This window comes from Bacillus rossius, chromosome 10 (genome assembly GCF_032445375.1).
Source record: "Bacillus rossius redtenbacheri isolate Brsri chromosome 10, Brsri_v3, whole genome shotgun sequence".
In the NCBI taxonomy this organism is placed as follows: Eukaryota; Metazoa; Arthropoda; class Insecta; order Phasmatodea; family Bacillidae; genus Bacillus; species Bacillus rossius.
This window is the reverse complement of record NC_086337.1, coordinates 39,510,937-39,530,350: the sequence shown is the minus strand read 5'-3', so window position 1 is coordinate 39,530,350 and position 19,414 is coordinate 39,510,937.

Sequence of the window (19,414 nt, the reverse complement as noted above, 5' to 3'; positions counted from 1 at the left end):
ATATATATAATGATATTTATATAAACTGCTTTAATGGAAACATAAAAGGTTACACAATTGTCAACAAATAAAGTATGATAAGGTTGGTAACCTATTTTTTATTCAATCGGCACGCCATGACGGCAATACGGCATGGCGCTGTGATCAATTTCTAGAGAACTAGCTTCTGAAATTATAAGATGGCCATAAAAACGTTAGCACCTAGTATGAATACTTTCAATTAAATTAGCATTTAAAAATTTCTCTTAAAATGCCGTTTTATTAAAAGTATACAGATGGAATTATTAAAACGCAACTATTCGAATTATTCGTCCACGCCTAATGTTAATTGGTAATGCATGGCGCATCGCGTATGGTCGATGTTCAAAGTTGGTATTTCTGCATACCAACACAATTTCTACTTGGTACATGGTGCAAGACCCTGAAGAATGGTATGTGTACCAACAAGTTGGTACGTCTAACATCCCTGACTGAATGAAATGGAGGAAACGGAATTACCCCGAGAAAACCCACCGGCTCCTGCCAGCGTGCGTCACGTTTCCCACTTGCGGAACATACTGGTTCGGATCTTTGGCGACAGGCGCGTGATCTGGCAACTCAGTCACCTTCGCCCTTTTCAGTGTTTCCCAAGTGTCGCGTAGGTACCTGTATTTGCACAGCTATTGTGGTGCTACTTACATTAAACTTTAGAATAAACAAATTGTTATGTTATAAAGTGTAAGGATTGCATGTATTTAAAGGTAATGTTTTTGATTTAAAACTGTGATGGAAATATGTGTTGGTTATCAGCAGTCAGAAAAATTACTCAATCCTTTTTTTAATTTTAGTTTTGGTAAATTTTAATTCTTTTTGACACAATATATAAGTTACCAAGTATGACTGATGTAAAAATATTAAATAATGATGTAAGTTTAACACATACATGCATTTCGGTCAATTTATATGCGTTTATGTATGTATATATTTCCTAAATGAACATTGTAAAAAAATGTAAACGTAAGATAATATTTAAATAGCGTCGAACATCGTTTTAACTTAGTGGTGGAAATTTGAAGGATTTTTAAGTTAATATTTATATTACATTTGGTATAGTTTGGTAGACCGGTTCAAAAACCGAGAGGGATTTGAAGTTACGGAATGCCGCGTCATTTCTGCATGTGTGAAATCGCGTCACGCGACTGTTAACGTCAGTTCGTAACACGTCCCGAGCGACAGGGCGGCAAGTTTATGCGCCCCTGGGGAATATTGGCCGTTGCAGTTTCCTGGGAGCTGCTGTATGGTGAAAGGTTGAAAAGGGGGGGATCCAGGCAGTCGAGAGCCCTCGAAGGAACCACCCCTCACTCACTCTATAACCCCACCCCCTACTGGCAGCTCTTCAGACTGGCGAGTATATGGCTGTTCACACAGCTGGATCTTCCGACTGCCCGCCTCCCCCACCCCCTTCCTTCCTCCTATCACACTCTCGGCAGTTGGCTCTTCGATCACGCTAATTTCCCCCTTTTTTCCTCCCCATCTGCGGCCTAGCCTCAGGCTACAAACTCCCACAATAGCGCGACAGTGGCGACGAGTGCATTTATAACCAATTACGTTCGACACATCTATGACGTCAGCGTAACAAAATTTGGCTCTCTAAATGCGCAAATACGTACCCAAGGGAAATACTTAACGAATGTGTGTGTGTGAGTGTGTGAGAGAATGGAAGTAATATAATTATATATTTTTATATGTTTAGTATTATTATTAAATTTGGATCATAAATTTGAATACGTATATCAGTATTTTCTGTAATCTTTAATTTGTTAGTATGTGATTTCGTGTCTCGTGGTTCAGTTGTAATAGAAGGCTTACACGCCTTTACTGCGCCAAACAAACGTCGAAAAAATAAATAAATAAATTCCCGATTAGAAATATTTTCTATTTCCATCGCGTTTCCGGCGTGGCGTTACTGAAATGCGTGTCTAAAATTTGTTTTTCGAAAGATGGTTTAACTGGTATATTTATAATTTTATTATTAGTCTGGTATTCGTAAGTTTTTGTTTATTAAATTAATTTGCACCATCTCTGAAATGTGTTAACGCACAGTAATTTTAACAATTAAATGATAATTTGAATTTAAAAAATTACTGTCACACACATATCTATAGAAAAAAAGCCGCTGCAAACATTGATACTGTAGTTGTATGTTTGGTGCGTTTGTGACAGAATGAAACATTTTATGTACAGCCTTTTGTTTTTGGTTGCCGCACGGTTGAAAACCGTATGTTCACAAAAACAATTGTAAGTAGCAAAAATTAACATGTTCATTGTTTTGTAGATTTACTCAATGATGCAGTAAAATTAACTGATAGTTGTGGTAAATAATACGCACGCATGCATGTGTGAATTTATGTATCAGGGATTAAAAATACAACAGCTATCGCAATTTTACCAAACCATAGCAACTGTTGTTTTACATTTTTGTAATTTTTTTTTTTTATCTGACCACAATAACAAAAATATGGCAACATGTGTATGAGTAAAAAAATCGACCAGACCGGCTCGTCTGAAAGGGGCCTAACAGTTTGAGGTACAGCCTGCCGCGGGTAGACGTAGGTGGAACATGGACGTATTCGAGAGCTCTCGTGGAAATGTCACGGTGACGTCACGCTTCACTTATTCCTACAAATGAGCTGAATATTTTTTTTTTTTTTTTATCATTGAGTACGGTCCTCCTAACCCATTCATCGGCGCAGACGGAGCAAAAGAGAGCACCATTGAATAAATGATTCGATGTCACTTCGAAAAAAGTGAACATGAAAAAAAAGGGGGGGGGGGAATTTCATATTCACGTGTCCACGTGTGCGAGGAGGGAGGAAGGACGCGGAAAGGACACGATAAAAAAAAATGGGTCACGTGATGGGCATTGCCACCTGTGCTGCCTTGAGCTATTGGGAAATGCTTTATTGTTCCGTCGAGATCGAAAGTAAACGACTGCAGTCAATAGAGCTTTATGGGAGTTCGAGTAATATTTTTTTCTTCCCCCCGAAGGAAAACTACCTTCAATTCTATTTTTTTATGAGTTTACACTCTACATTCGTCGTTCGTTGGATTAGTTTCGTTTAGTTTATTGCATCCATCACATCTTTATTTTATGTGTACATGTTCACACAAGGATACTGAAGAAGTCAATTTATATCAAACATACAAAGGGATGAACAATGAAATCCTCAAATTCGCGAATACCATAAAAAAAAAAAACTTTAATACCTATTCGAAAGATTTTATATTCGTGGAAAATGATTCTAAAAAGAATTAAAAATTAATTTGAGAAAGTGAAACTTTAAAATTCAAACCTTGTACCTGCGTATTTGACAAGGACTGCGTTATTTTCCTCTACAGAAACTATGAAAGGAATATTTGTGTTTGCCAACAGCTATGAATGTTTGTTGAGTATCTCGGGAAACATCTCTGATAATTTTTTTGTATCCTGAATATGTAAAAATATTTTTTTTTTTCGTGTTTGAAAATAATAATTTTAATAATTTCAATTTGTTTTCTTAAAATTATAATTTGTGTGTTTTTGCTCATATATTTTTGTTCCTGAATCTTGAGATCAGGATTCGAATTCGTGGCATTCTTTTATGAATGAATTCGAAATTCGAATTTGAGAAAATTTTGATTCAACATAATGGTAATTCCAATGCGTTTAAACAGATATGACATGTGGATGTGAATAATTGAATAATTGGTACAATGTTAATGTCGAGATAGCTAAACTATACCAATAATTTATTTACGTCACTTGTAAATACATTTTGGATCATGAATATTTTCTTATTTGATTTCAAACCAAGTATAAATTATAAGCGGGTTAATAGTTCACTCTTTTAGTTTTATTTCTTGAAACCCCTTAATAGCTTGTATTCTTATTTGAAAAATTAACGTTGATGTTTACAGTATTCGTATTTGTAATATTAAAAAAGCGCAGAACCTTAAAAAAAAAAAGTAGTATCGTGTACAAAAATCTTCTTACCGTTGCCCAAACATATTTTTAATGACAAGCACCCTGACTGAAAAAAAAAAAAAAATACGCGAATAATTTTAGAGTCTGTTTAAAATTAAATTTAACGTTATTGCTGTATTCAGTTTTACAGAGGTAAACGTACCCTACTTCTGACTCCGAGGTCGTCGGTTCAAGTCTCACATCGAGTCGTGTTTTCAGCATTAGTGCGTAAGCCGTCCTCATGCGCCATGCAAGTGGCGACGCCTTGTGCCACTTACTTCTGCAGTACCTTAATGTTTTGGAGAGAAGCCTTATTAAGGGGACTGTGGGTGTGGAATAAACCCCCCCTCCCTTCCGAGTCTAGAGTGGTTAGGGTCCTCCCGCACCCCTCTCCACGGAAAATTGAAATAAATAAATAAACTCTTTAAAAAAACAATTTTAAAACAACCTGGAACAAAAAACATTCTACGGGGATTTTGCTTAAAAAATTTTGGTTCTCTTTCCTGGTTAAATTATTTATGGGAAAGTTTTATAAACACTTACGGACAAAATCGGTGAAAAATTGTCATTACATATATGAGGCAATAAAAATATTTGAAAGTTTTTTTCTGAAACGAAGTCATGGAAACTGAATTAAATCGAAATGCATCGACCAGTGCATTGAATCAGGGGCGCAAATCTGTAGCACATATTCCCAAAAGGTGGGAGGGGGGGCGTTATTTCGTGAATGGAACGGAAGTCGCATGAAACGGAAATGTTTAACCACGGTGTTGCATCTATGCCGAATGGCGCGAACCGAAGTACACATGTCAAAGGGAAACGTTACAGTATTAATTGTTAAGTGAAATTTAACAAGATGGTCGGTATTAAAAAAAAAAAAAACCTTACTGAAAATCAAGTCCAAAGCCGGAGTTTTATTTTTTTATCTTTGAATGTTTAGCTTTTATCGGAGCAGTTAAACTGTACAGTTAAACATTTCGCTCTTTATAAACCGAGTGATTCGATAGTTCGACGTAGCTGCTCCGGCAGCGAATTCTAGCGGCGGGCGTGGAAACTTTGTGGGATTCGCGTCTAGAAGTTTAGTTGAATACACAATTTACGTAGTATATGTATCAAGCTCGGCGTTATTTTAAAGAATTCTACGTTAAATTTCGCGTCAGAGTTTCGTATTAGAGTGTATATGAAACGTGAGAACTCGTGAATTTTCTCGTTTACCTAGGTTAGGAGTTGCACATCTCTGGCGAGTGCTGAAAAACTCGCTCAATTTTTTTTTTTTTTTTTTTTTTCGGGGGCGTTCACTTCTCTGCACCCGCGCTAAAATTGCGGAGACAAGTGCAGACACGGACTGGAGAAGGTCCAGACTCGCGTAACGCCGCACAGCTCGTCGAACGCAGTCTCCCCTCCCCCCCCCCCCCCCCCCGAGTGTCCTCGACCCGGGTGTGCAGGGAAACCATGTGTTTGTTGTGTTGGTACCTCTGCGCGCAGGACGTGTGTCGGGTGAAAAGAAGAAGGCTGCTAGGCAGGTCGCGTAGCCAAGTGCCATTACCAACCTAAACTTTGCCACTTCGCGAATGCAGTTACAAACAAACAAAATATATATATATATACACACATATATATATATATACACTATCATTGCTGTGGAGAACTGTATGTGACCTTTCCGCTGTCACGAATTGTTTGCAACGAATTTTAAACAACAGTTGTGGAACGTGCGCTGGTTATATTTTATCCTTTACGTTACTTTTAAAACAATAATAAGTTTTTATGTGTACAAAAATGTCAACTGTCGTCAAAGCACTGAACGGAGAAGGAAGAAAAATGCTGCAAAATCACAAACTGAATTTTTTTCAAACTGAATTTAATTTTTTATACATTGTTAAGGCTATGGATTCTTTCATCACGATGTGGTTATGGGGTTTAAATTAAGTTGTATTATACTTGCATTGAAATTTATATTTTAGTAATTCATGCAGTTTGCTTAGATTTTCCGTTTTTTGTAAGATTTTTGGCAGACACACTCTGTAAATTAATATTAATCTTCTGTAGTCATGTAAGCAGCAATTTAATACAGCAGAAGTGATTGTAACATTTTAATGTTAGAGAGCCAATCCAAGACTGTTAAAGAATAAGTGGGGATGTAAAACGTTATTTACACTCTGAGACTTTTAGTATCTATTCTAACTATCTTTCTGCTTCCATCATAATATTATTTTTAATGTCTGAGGTATTGTTTAAATCCAATTACTAAATCTGTTGATTATCTGCCGATTCAGGCGTTTTTCAAATTTTCAACCTTTTTTTCTTTATTTTGTTCTCATCTAAATGATTATCATCATGCTTTTGTGTGTTTTCGTCTCCGTTGAAAATTATTATTTTTGTTCTATAGTGCAATAAATATGTTTGTCGGCTCGCCACTTAAGGAACATCGGCATTTTAAATGTAATTTTATTGACTTATTTAATATGACCTTGTCTACCACTTAACCGCAGACATGTTATACAATTAAATGTAAAGTTACAACCAAAAACATACATAACAAAGCTAAGTACAAAGCTCATATAAATAAGGATCACATCAACTTTTTATACCACTTTTGCAATATTTTTTTTTTGTTGTTGTTAAGACAACGATGATGGGCACTTGTCATAATACTCGGTAGTAGATTTTATTGTGAAAGCAAACGCAGTGATGATGACCTCGGAAAATTTAGGAGTCAGCGTACCTGCTGACTTATTTTCTGCGGGTTCATGGGTCCTAGTAAGTCCCCCCCCCCCCCCTCCAACCACACCGGTCTAGATCGTGTGTAGATAAACAAATGCAGAGTCGGAATTGTAATGAGGCGCGAAACTGGCCACCGCGTACTAATCCCGTCCCCCACGTAAACTCCAAAACACTCCTCCCCTCTTCCCACAAACTCATAAACTACAGCATCCCCTTGACAACTTCCAAAACACCTCTTCCAACTGTATTCAGAACAGTATTTATCAACAGCCGCGACCTTTCCTGGCATGGGCCGTAATATGAACTGATGAACGAAGAATGATCTAGTGAATGAATGAACAAGAGAATGAAGGGATGAGATAACGATTGAACGAAGGAATTAATGAACGGATGAAAGTAAGAACGGTCCGGCACGTGAATATTATTTTATTTCATGCTTTATTTTTGTCTCTTCCAATATATATTTCCACTTTGAATTTTTATTTTTTTATTTTAGTAGATTATCATTTTGTTTATTTTTTGAAGTTAAAAATAATTTTTCTATTCTGCAGAATTTTTTTTTTAGTTCAAATGACTATATTTTTTTTTTGTTAATTTATGATTACCTCAAGCCAGAGACCGGAAACTAATCGTGGCTTTATTTCACGATTAGCTATAATTGACTCACATTTAACTTTGTGCTGCGTCTGGCATTGTCTCATAGTTCGCCTGGAGATCTCGGGGCCAATGACAAACCCGCAACAAAAAGTTTGAAGAATCACAGACTACCCAGTTAATACGTTCTCGCGTGTGAGCAGTAATGATGTTTGCTTGAGTGTACAGATAATTGTGGAGTCTATCCTGTAGGTCACTGAACCCGAAAAACTTTTCCAGTCCTTACCTAAAGCTCATGTTGAAGCACCTGTTTCTGGATTCATGATTTTAGCTAGGGTAGTGCTAAAATTACGGGTATATGGTTTAATACATGTATTTTCTCTATTTTTTTTTCTACTCGACATCGCGGTCTTTATAGACTCACCCCCTTGATAGTTTGCCTTGAGATCACTTGTTGATAGAGACCGGAAAAAATCTCGGATTCATTTCACGATATGCTAGAATCCAAACAACTGTACATTTATATTGCTTCTGTGATTGGCTTACAGTTTATCTGAAGGACGTTTAGCCAATGGGAAACCTTCAACCAAAAAAAGTATCGAATCGCAAGCGTCCCAGTTGACAAGTGTCACGAGTCAATAGCCAATGAGCAAGTGGCATTTATTTGCCTGAGTATGTAGAGGGTTGTGGAGTCTATCCCAGAGGTCATCGAAAGCGCAAATTTTTTCCAGTCTCTACTTGTTGGCAGTCGGTGGAGCCTCGGGGGTTGTTCTTTCAGGGATCCGCAGACCTGCAACACCCTTAACAGACACCTGGACGATGGGAAAATGGTTTATCCAAGGTTATCCTCTCGCGGCACCGCCATGACTCTCCCGAACGTGTGTCTGAGAAAAGTAACAATCGTGTCTGCAAGGAGGGAGGGAGGGAGAAAAAAAAAGTGGGGGAGGGGACGGAGTCCCCAGGAAGTTCGATTAGTTTCCTTTCTTCCTTTCACCGCGCCCGGGTCGCGAACCAAGTTCAGGTAACACTGTTTGCAAAAGAAGTCCGTCTCACGGACGTAATCGGATTTTCAATTAGGCGCTTCTTTGTTCGAGAGTCTTGGGTTTTGCGAAGGCGGAGGAGGTGAGGAAGGAAAGGATGCGACCTCTACAATGGGCCACACATTTCTGCGGAGGGGTGACTCGTGGGGGGTCGAACTCCGAAGACGGGAGGATGAATGCCCCAACTTTCAAAGTTAAAAATATGCGAATGAGTGGATGCGATCGCAGCGGTGATATCAACGATGCGTCGTTATCAAAACTCGACTTGTCCCACGCGCCAATCAATTATGCCTCCTGATGTTTCAAGGTAGAACTTATTTAAGAGGCTTGTATTTTTAAGTATGTGCCATTTAAAATTAAAAAAAAACCTCGTAGACTTTTCTTAACAATTTTATTTTTACATGAAAGCCTGTACTATATTTTACTTTTCTCAGTGATTTCCACAAATATTAAGGCGCTTGACGTATCGCACAACCAGCTTTTGAATTCCATCCTCACCGAATTCTGTCGCCTGATTTAACAACCAGAAACTTGAGGAAACTCATCAGATAACGACGTAATCGTAAAACGCCTGTTCTTTCACTTTTTCGTCAACTTTCTGCGCCAAATATTCAGTAATTACAGAAATTTTTAAAAGCTCTAACCCATTTCCGTACCCTTCCATCGGCCATACACTTCACTGATCTGACGATGAATTTCAGCCGTTTAAGCGCCTTTAGCTCTTAGAAAACGAATCACAGCGCGTAAATCACGGTCAGCTGTATTCTCGTTCGGCGGAGGCATTTTAAATACAAACAAACGTAAACAGGGTCGAATGTTTTACGTAATGAGGTCTGTGGCCTGCCAACAGATATAGATAAACATGCCAACGCAGCGCCCGAATTACTTACTTAAAAAAAAACTCTGGTATTTATTTATGTACTTGTTGGTTTTATGTTTTATCGACGAGTCCATTAAATTTAAAACATTTTTATGTACATACGCCATTGCTTGTTTACACTGTATGTCATAGAAAAACCGCAAGAACTTACTGTTTGTGCCTGATGACGGATGCATATGTCAGTTCCCTAAACGTCGCAGCTGTTTAGTCTTAGCCTTCAGTGTTCATGTGTGCTGTCGTGTTGTCTTGTCCAGAATCGACGTTGCGTCCGTCTGTTTTGTCGCTGTGTTTTTCTAAGGTTGTTGGTTTGTTTGTACTTACTGTTCTTGTTGCAACTGTCAGCCCACTGTGTTCGCCTGTGCTGTGATGTTTTTCTAATTCCTTCCGCGGAATTCTCTGTGTTGTCTATGCATTCATCATTTGACATCAGCTGATTTTGAATTTTTTTCCCTCTGTGTTAGTGTTCTCAACATTTTTTTTTTTTTTTACCCGTTCTGGGTGTTTCTTTACACTTTCTTTTACAGAAATTTATATAGTGATGTATTTTTGCTATAGTTTTTGCCTCTTCCAAGCTAGGAATTTTTGTCGTAGGTATCGTTAACTGGATTTAGCCAGCGTAGTCCCTGGTTGGTTGAGCGTATTTGTGTGGACTGAACTCAAACAGATGTGTATTTTTATATCATTCTTTATGTATAACATGTACTTGCTTCGACCCAAACATTAGCGATAAAACCTTCAAATTAAAATAAGTAAATAAATAAAAAATAAAAAAATTCAGGGTCAAAATTTTTTTTAGCAATTATTTTTCCGTCAAGCTACAAGCTTGCAAATGTTCAAGATTTTAGCTCATCTAGGAGTAGGGAATAATTTGTATAGATGAGTTAGTGAGTCGCACATAAGGTTGTGTAAGGTTTTGTTTTATACAGCATGTCCCATAACTCAGAGTAAAGTCAAGAACAGTTGATAAGCCATTAAATACTGGTTCTGAAACAAAAAAAAAATCAACATTAGAAAAGTATCGTTGTTTTTGAGTTATATGCATTTATCAAAAATTTTGAAACCCCCACACTGCACCAAATTATTACATATTGTGATTTAAATATTTTGTTACGCAAAAATAAACATCCATAATATTGTTGACAGTTCAAAATAAAATCAAACATCCTAAACTTTTAGGGAAAAAATTTATTTGGAATACTTATGCGGCAAAAATATTTTTATCGAGTAAATCTGACTAGTCACACTGTAAAAAATTTATTTCCTAACTTACCTAGTTGTATGAAAAGATGGTTAACTAAAGCAAATAAATTGCTTGGTTAGCAATGTAATTTTTTTTTCTGTATGACTAGTCGAATTTATCCCCCTCCCCTAAAAGGATAGTATGTTTTATTTTAACTTCAATTGTATTAACTGTAGGGTTATTTTGGGTTTTTGGTTAAGGTATCTAATCATATGTTACAGGGTGGGGGTTAAAACATTTTTTAATGCCTATAACTCTAAAACTATGAAAATTGTCGAGTTTTGGTTTTTTTTATTTAGAACCGTAATTTACTGGCCTATAAACTGTTTTCGGCGTGACGTTGAGTTATGGGTCAACCTGTATATCGAATACCCAACGCTTTTAGTCGAAATCATGAGAGACGTGGAATGTAAAAAAAAGAAATGTTGCTTTTCGTTGAAAATGAAAATATACAGAAATATTTTCATCGCTTCTCGCACATTTTCCCCGGCCAAAGAATACGTAACGAGCTGTTATCCAACACAAAAAAAAAAGTATGATATAGATTTCCTTAGCTACACGCTAGGATCCTCATGCATAAGAATTGGGCTGGCTGAGTGATTCGTTTACATCGAATGCCTTCAACAAATACATTTAAAGCATTTGCATATGTACACAACTGTCGCTCAAGTCGGCAAAAGAAGGGAAAGGAGGAAGAGAAGATACATTATACGGCTCAGTATGGAACGACAAGAGAAACCAGGATAACAACGTTTTAAGTCACAATATAATTCATATTTTGAAAAGTCTTTACGAGGAATACTTGATTTCAACACATAAATTTTTTAAACATAGGACAGAAACAAGTTGAAATTACGGCCAAGTTTTCACGCGAACAAAAATAAAAAATTCTGAATAGTTTTTGTTTTGTGCGGTAGAATAGACAAAAAAATAAAAATAAAAGTGTTAAATTTTTTGTGTATATTTTTGAGCTTGTTTATATTAGTGTATTTTCTTACGAACCTGGGATTTTTATTTTAGTGTTCAATAACATGAGATTCAACGCAAGCCCTTATGGGTTAAAAAGTTCATTTTTAGACGAGTAGGCAGGTAGGTACTTCCAGATGGTAATGGAAAGCGAAACAAAAAAAATTACATGCTAAGAACATAATAAGCTCAAAGGGACAAGGCATGGGATGAATGGAATTCTAAATCTCTTTGAAAAAAATTACTAGCGGTATTTTGCGCTATATTACGATCAGTTTTCTGCGCTTACGAACCAAGCTTCATTCACATCATTAATCTGAAGATGGTTTAGAGTTCTAAAGTAAGGACGAAACCCTGAAACAAAGGGCCTAAAATTGTGTCGCTATATCTAATAGAATTAAAAAAAAATTAAACATGTTACTTCATGCATCTTAATCAATGCCAGCAAATTCTTTGGCCGGAAGTCTTGATAACGTCCAAGAAAAACTATAATCTAGCTGCCAGAAATTATTATCAAATATTGATGCAAAAAAAGTATCGTGACAAGTGGGTAAACTACTTTAACTAAGAATAACTAAATTTTAAAACCACAGTCTTGAGATTTTGGACTTAATGATTCGTTGGACTACCACTTAGTCTATATCTATTCTAAACCTTTGTAAAACCAAAGTTGTTGTAGCTGGCTCTTAAGGGTGGGTAATGATTTTTAACAGTGTAAGTTGATTATTAAATCATAAGACAAGATTGATATCTAAATAAAAATTTGTTTACTTTTATTTAGCCTTTCAAAATCATAAAAATTTTGATGTTTTTAAAAGACTAGGTAACGATTTAACGTGAATACGTCTTTAAAATTGCTTCCATGGTGGGAAGCAATCCAAAAACCGAATGATAACAAAATCGGGGGTTACAGTTTGGTGTTGCAGCTTCATATCTATCATCTCCATCCAAAATTTAATTACACCACTGGATAGCTAAAGGATCAAAGAATTCGTTACGCTAAGTGAGTACTCTGACGCATCGTGCGCGGTTCTGTTCTCCGAAATAAGCCACCTTGCTATCTGTGTCGTGTTCCAAGGCGCCATGACGCTCTACAGATAAGAGAAAAATAATCATATTTTCTTTATCATAATAACTAAGAGAATGAAACTATTTTTATCCGACTTAAATATGTTGAATGAACTATATATAATGTTAAATACTAATTAAATTGAAATTTATCATTAAGAGGATTATTTCAAAAAATATATATTCTTCAGAAATTATACCGTATCCATAAATATTTCATGAATTTTAAAATGTTGTACGAGTAAAAGAAAAATCTCAACTTTTTTTTTTTTTTTTTTTTTTCATTTCTTAAAGCCTGATAATATATATAGGGGTAAATCATTACACAAGTAGTTCCAAAAGGAAACAAAATTAATTTTAATTTTACTGTTTTAATGGTCGTTTTTCCAGTACGTAGCCAAGCTTTTGGAAATAAATATAAATGAAGCAATAAACCATTCAGGGACGGTTACAATGTTTTCAAACTTATTTTGCCCTGATGAACGTACACCCGAAGTTGGTCGGTCGAATTAAAACTCACTCTGCATATGCATAAACCCTTGACACTCAAAAAAAAAAAGTAATCAATATTTATTTGTTTGATTTTTTTTAATGAAATGAAAGAGAAGTTTTTATCATTTGAAGTCACTCTTCCCCCGCCACGTCTATAGCAGAAAGGCGCGTTACGCACAATAACATTTCAATGCAGCGAATGCGAGAAGCTTTTCAGTCACCGGGGACGGAGGAAAGAAAAGAAAACAAATCTCATAGATTGCAAGAATTTTCTCGATAACTTAACCCCCCCCCCCCCTTCCCTAGCCCTCCGAATTCTCTCTCTCGGCAAGCTTAGGATAACGGAGGAAGAGGCTGTTTATTCATCGTCCTGCCTTTCACTCCAAGGGACAGCAGCAGATAAACAGGGAAAGGACGGTGACGAATAAATATGTATGTAGAGAAATATATGAAAAGAAAACAATCAATGAAGTTAGGGAAATATTCAGAAAATCTTCAATGTTATTCCACATTAATTTTTTCAAGTTATCCTTACTAAGCCGGAGTGTCTTCAACTTGACCCACGCGGGAAACTTGGAATGAAAACCGTTACTTATGAAAGAGCAGTTAAGTCGTGCTCAGAAATACATTATTGCATGTATAATGTAATGTTAAGTAATAGTGCGAAATGGATACTGAATTAATTATGTTCAAATTTTACACTAGCCCCTTCCCACCTCCTGTCTTAGTTGATATACAAATAGCAAACTTAACAAACAGAATATACCAAATCCAAATTTGATGAACACGCTGGTTGTGTACAAATGAGGTTTTTTTCATGATTGCAAATTATATTTCAAGACAACAAAAAATAACATTTTTAAAAGTTTTACCAAAATATTTAACAAATCCATGGAAATGGTAAAATTGTTTTAAAGTTCCTCACAACCCCCAAAACACTTTTTTTTCTCTGTGGAATATAATTTAAAAAAAATTATTTTGGCTTTAGTAGATGTTGGAACTCAATTAAATTGGCCAGAAATTTTTTTTGTCCGAGCATAGGCCTTCGCGCGTAGTCGAAACACCCCTTAAAAAAATCCATGATTGCAGAGGGGATCTAATCACTAACTTGTTAAGTTGACCTCATTTCGAAGTTAAGGTCAGTAGCTGTGCTACTGTTGTTCAATGTTTTTAGAAGCGATTCGTCATGTTGTGTGGCCAATTTATCACGCTTATTTTTTCTTGGTTCTTGATAGCTGATCTGTGTTTTCACCTTAAATTTTGATTTATTTAATGACAATGATAAAGTAAAAAAAAGCTGAAATTATAAATGGCTAAACTTAAGATTCTTTATGTACCACTAGCAAATACACAAGAAGAGGCATGATTTTGAAGCTTCCAAGGAAGACAGGAGACGGAGATTTTCAGGGAGTGTAACAGAAGAAACATTTTTAATATTTATACGAATCAAAAAATGTTATTAATGTTCGTCGAATTTGACAGAACAAAAAAAAGTAAATTAATTTGGCCATAATTCACTACATGCTATTTCCACTGCGTGGTTAAATGAAGTATTTACAATAGATCGTAGAGTATTTAATGATTAAAAAAACTGGTGTAAAAAAAAATACTGCTGTCGTTGAAAAAAGGCCCTTCTCCCCTCCTCTGCATCCTCTCTCGCGTGAGAGTTAACGGTTCGATTATACTTGTGAGGAGGAAAAAAAAAACAGTTACACGGCCTTCACGAGGCTTGTAATCGTTTGACGATGGCCCATTTGTGTTTTCGAGTCGTCTCCGATGCGGGGGGCCACGCGCTTAGCTCTTCGTCGCGTCCTTGAAATTCCTTGTAAAGGTGTTTTACGACGAGGGGTGGGGGGGAAAGGGTGACAGAGGTGCCGGGAGATGTAAGGTCGTGTGGGGAATGACGTGAGGGGGGCGGGTGGACGTCACCGCATACTTCAGAGGGTCCGCAGGCAGGCGACCGGGCCGAGAGGCGGGATGAACATTCCGGGCGGAGTTATGCCCTTGGAGAGCCAGAGGCCTGCCCGCGCGTGCGGGGGACCGGAGGGGCCGTTCTGAAGGGTACCCCGCCAGCAGGCCTAAAATAATTTGGCCTGAAATTAGGCTAAATATTTTTAGGCCATGTGACTTTATGTCAAACAATATTGGGTCGAATGACTTTAGGTCAAACATCTTTATGCCAAACGTCTTTAGGCGAAATAATTTTAGGTCAATGACTTTAAGTCAATAATTTTAGGTCAATGACTTTAAGCCAAACAAATTTATGTCAAATGGCTTTAGGCCAAATACATCTAGGCCAAACATCTTTAGGCCAAATAATTTTAGGTCAAATAAGTTTCAGAAAATTATTTTAGGTCAAATGACTTTAGGCCAAACAAATTTATGTCAAATGACTTTAGGCCAAATTGGTTTAGGCCAAACGTCTTTAGGCCTAATAATTTTAGGTCTAATGACTTTAGGTGAATTTTTTTTAGGCCAAGTGAATGTTCTGAAACAGTTTTAGGCCAAATATTTGAGGCCAATCGACGCGCTCCCGGTCTGAAGACCCGGAGGAACGGCTGCCGAGAAGCAAGCCCCCCTACCTCCGAGGGGGACTCAACACGACGACGACGACGACGATGACGACAACCCGGTTGTCTTGTCGCTTCCATCACCCGGCTCATCCTCTGAACACGCGACAGGAAAAAAAAACGACACCAGGAACTTTTTTTATTTATTATTTTTAAACATGCCAAGCTCCAAATATCCGAGTAAGAGGATTTCGCTGTTGGCGTTCCCCATCTCGAAGCCTTTCCCTGTCGTCAATGCATGTAAATTGGAGACTCAACGTAAATGTTGAAGGACCTCAACGGTGCTTTTGCTTGGTCGCACACCTTACACAGAAAATAGTTTACTGTACTTTTACAAAATAATCTTTTGGAAACTATTTGCCAAGAAATATTTTGTAATACCGCAAGAAATATGTATATTGTTAATTTGTACAGCACGTTGCTATGGTTATTTTTTGCAATACAACAATTCACGTTTTTTTTTCGAGACAATGCTGAGTATTTATTTACGAAAATTAGTGCATAAGTTTATGTTTTAATTGATGTTTCATTCGAACAAAATGTTCTTTAAACCATAGAAAAGATAATAAAACATTCATCATTGGACTTTGTTGTTTTTTGTTGTTTTATTATGCTTATTAATGTGCGCAGTTAATGCTGGAAAGCTATTCAGGGAACTAACTATATACATACAAAAAACTATAACTATTGGAGGTACTGGGACAGCGCAAAGCATAAATGCCCGGGTAAGAATCCAAACCCATTTAAATTTAAAAATTTAATTATCTGTAATCTTCCTGAACTTTTCTGTTCCGTTTACACAGTGTAGCGTGACATATGCCAATTTTATTATTTAAAAGTAAAACTTATTTACAGCTGGTAGAGTAAGTCAAGATCACAGCGTAACCACAAAGTGCAACGCTAAGGAGTGGGGCATTCGATTGTTGAGAAGTGAAGGGGAGGAGTTGGGAAACCGAAAGAGAGTCAGGCAACTGTTAAGACTCGTTGCAGAATTTTCGTCGCCATGTTTGTTCAAGTAAGAACCTTAATTGTGTATTTTAAAGAAGCAGATTCTAAGCATGCATACTTGTGCACTTGTATACTTGCGCACTTGCATACTTGCGTACTAACAGACTTGCTCAGTCGCACACTTTCTCACTCGCATACATACGCACTCGGATACTTGCACACATTTTAATACACTCGCTCGTACACTTCTACACTTGTACCTACATGTGACAACACATATGTTAAATGTTTGTGTATGTACCATTCAAATTTCATATCCCTCTTATCTGTGAAGTCTCACTACTAACGCGCGTGGCAACCAGGCACACTTTTTTTTTCTTTTGGTAATAAACGTATTAATATTTTGCAGAGAATATCTGCAATTTCAAACATACGCTTTCTGTAGCTAGACGTAATACAGGAAAGCACGACCTTAAAGCCTCCTCGTTTAGTTTTTGCATCACAATAAAACATATTTTAAGATTACAATCACAGATAAATAGAATATATATAAAAAAGTGATGATTTGAGTTTATCAAATAATTTTCATACGCCCAATAAACGTGCGTTTTTTGTATTGCATTCACTTAAAAAAAATGTTCGCGTTCTACAAATCATAATTTATGTAGTTGATTTTTGAGCGTTTCAGCATTTATTATTTACAAACTAAAATTTTAATAATTCAAGCTTCAACATATCGACGGCTTTGAGGTTATTAGGCACTGGGAGAATGGATAAAGTAGCGAGACGAGGAAAACAAGAATGCCGCCGAGAAAACTCACTGGCTTTCTGTGACGTCACAGCCACGTCCACGATTGCGATAGATGAACCGGGTTCGATCCCTTGCCGAGAGTGAAACCCGGACAGCCTAACTTAACCTAACCTAAATCCCGTTTCAAATTGTCATGTGTGATTTCATACCTCAACTAGTCCCGTTCTACAATGGCACGGAAGCGTAAAAAAAAAAAAAAAAAAAAAAAACGGAAATGAATCGGTCTCGCAAGATGTTTATACGTTTCACTATCCGTCTGTCACTTTAACAAATACACGGAAACGTAACAAACGACAACCACCGAGATTGAACTTCACGGCAAGGAAAAATTAAATTTAACTAAAAAAAAAAGATATTTAAATAAGGAGGGGGGAGGATTTGCACATTAAAAAAAAGTTTAGCTTAAACACTACATATTCTCATGCTTAAAACAATTTTTTTTTTCACGTATTTTACACTTCAACAAACATGGCCACCACCGTGGCCAAATACTCGGCTGCTATTGGCCGCACGGAGTTACTAACGCAAACGGGAAGAGCTGAGAATTGCCGAGACAATCTGTATGGGTCCGTGTCCACCTGCGTGTCATTTTAGATACTCCGTTCCGTGAGATCCGTCTCCGTTTACGTGATCCGTCTCTATTTACGTGATCCGTCTCCGTTTACGTGATCCGTCTCAGTTTACGTGATCCGTCTCCGTTTCCGCGTCATTATAAGACGGGCCTTAGTGTTGCGTGGAAAAAATTAAATTTTAATATAAATACTCTAATAAGAATCAAATGGCTCCCGAATGTGACCGATATAATTATTAGCCAATATATTACAAAGCTACATATTAACAAAGCCGCGTCCGAATGCAAGTAAGAAGTGTGTACTTGCGACCTGCTTGCGTACTTAACTTGCCGTTGTGGCGTACGTAACGATTCCGGACGGGTACTAGCCAACCAAACAGGTTGTTTACAATTTCTTAACAAATACATTTTATTCGTAAAAAACATGTTTAGCTAAAATTAGTAATTTTTTTACATTTTTTCATTAGTGTCACGTTAAATTGCAGCAATTTAACGGCAATTTAATATATGATTCCAACTTCGTTTCGCAGTGCGATCGGAATGAATCTATATGCATTTGTTTGAACTTCGTTACATTCATGTACAAATATATATTTTTTTATTCAATTTATTAATACCAGTCACATATTAAAGTATAACCATTTTACAAATTTTCAAACCACTTAAATGTTATATCAAATATAACCTACAAAACCTTTTTGTAATGGAGACGTTTCATTAAGTGCACAGATTACGTACACAAATTCAGTTACTTGATACGTCACTCCCAGTTGGAACAGAGACTGTGATGTCACTTCGGGGACAAATAAATAACACTCGGCCTCCATTAGCGATTTATAGTCGCGGCAAAAAAAAAATATCGCTGTCACAAAAAATCTTGTAGGTGTACACACTGCGATAAATAATTCGTTGAATTAAAACAGTTTCCCAATGGATGTCATTGAAACTACTTGTGTGACCGTTCTTTTTTTGCTTCGAGCGAGAAGTAAACGACGCAGACATCCAATAACAAGCCAAAGGGCAATTGTACAAGTTATTTTAAAGATTTTATATGAACAGCCTGAGAAGTTTTTTTCAGTATTACCGAATGTCGAAAAAGTAGTTTTGACGAATTGCTGGGAATAATTGGCCCATTAATAACGTAAGTTATACTGATTAACTAACTTCAGCTAACAGTTTTCCTTTTAAATTGCGATCACTATTTCTTATTTTATTTATTTATTTTCAATTTCTTTAATAAGTAACTCATAATCAATCACTGTTAATATACGTTCATCACATCTTGAAGATTCTTTATAGGACATTTTAAACAAGTAACATTACAAGCCGACTTCAGAACTGCGACTAAACTATCGCAAGTGTGTGCACGTTCATGCCTATTCGTGTGGTACATTCGGTACAGGAATAGTCTCGTGGAAGCGACAATAGGACATGACGCAAGTTTCTAATCGCTGCGATTGTTTAAGTCGCATGTTTGTGCACTTGTATTTGAAACAATGAGTTCTATTTTTTTTTTGCGACTGAAAAA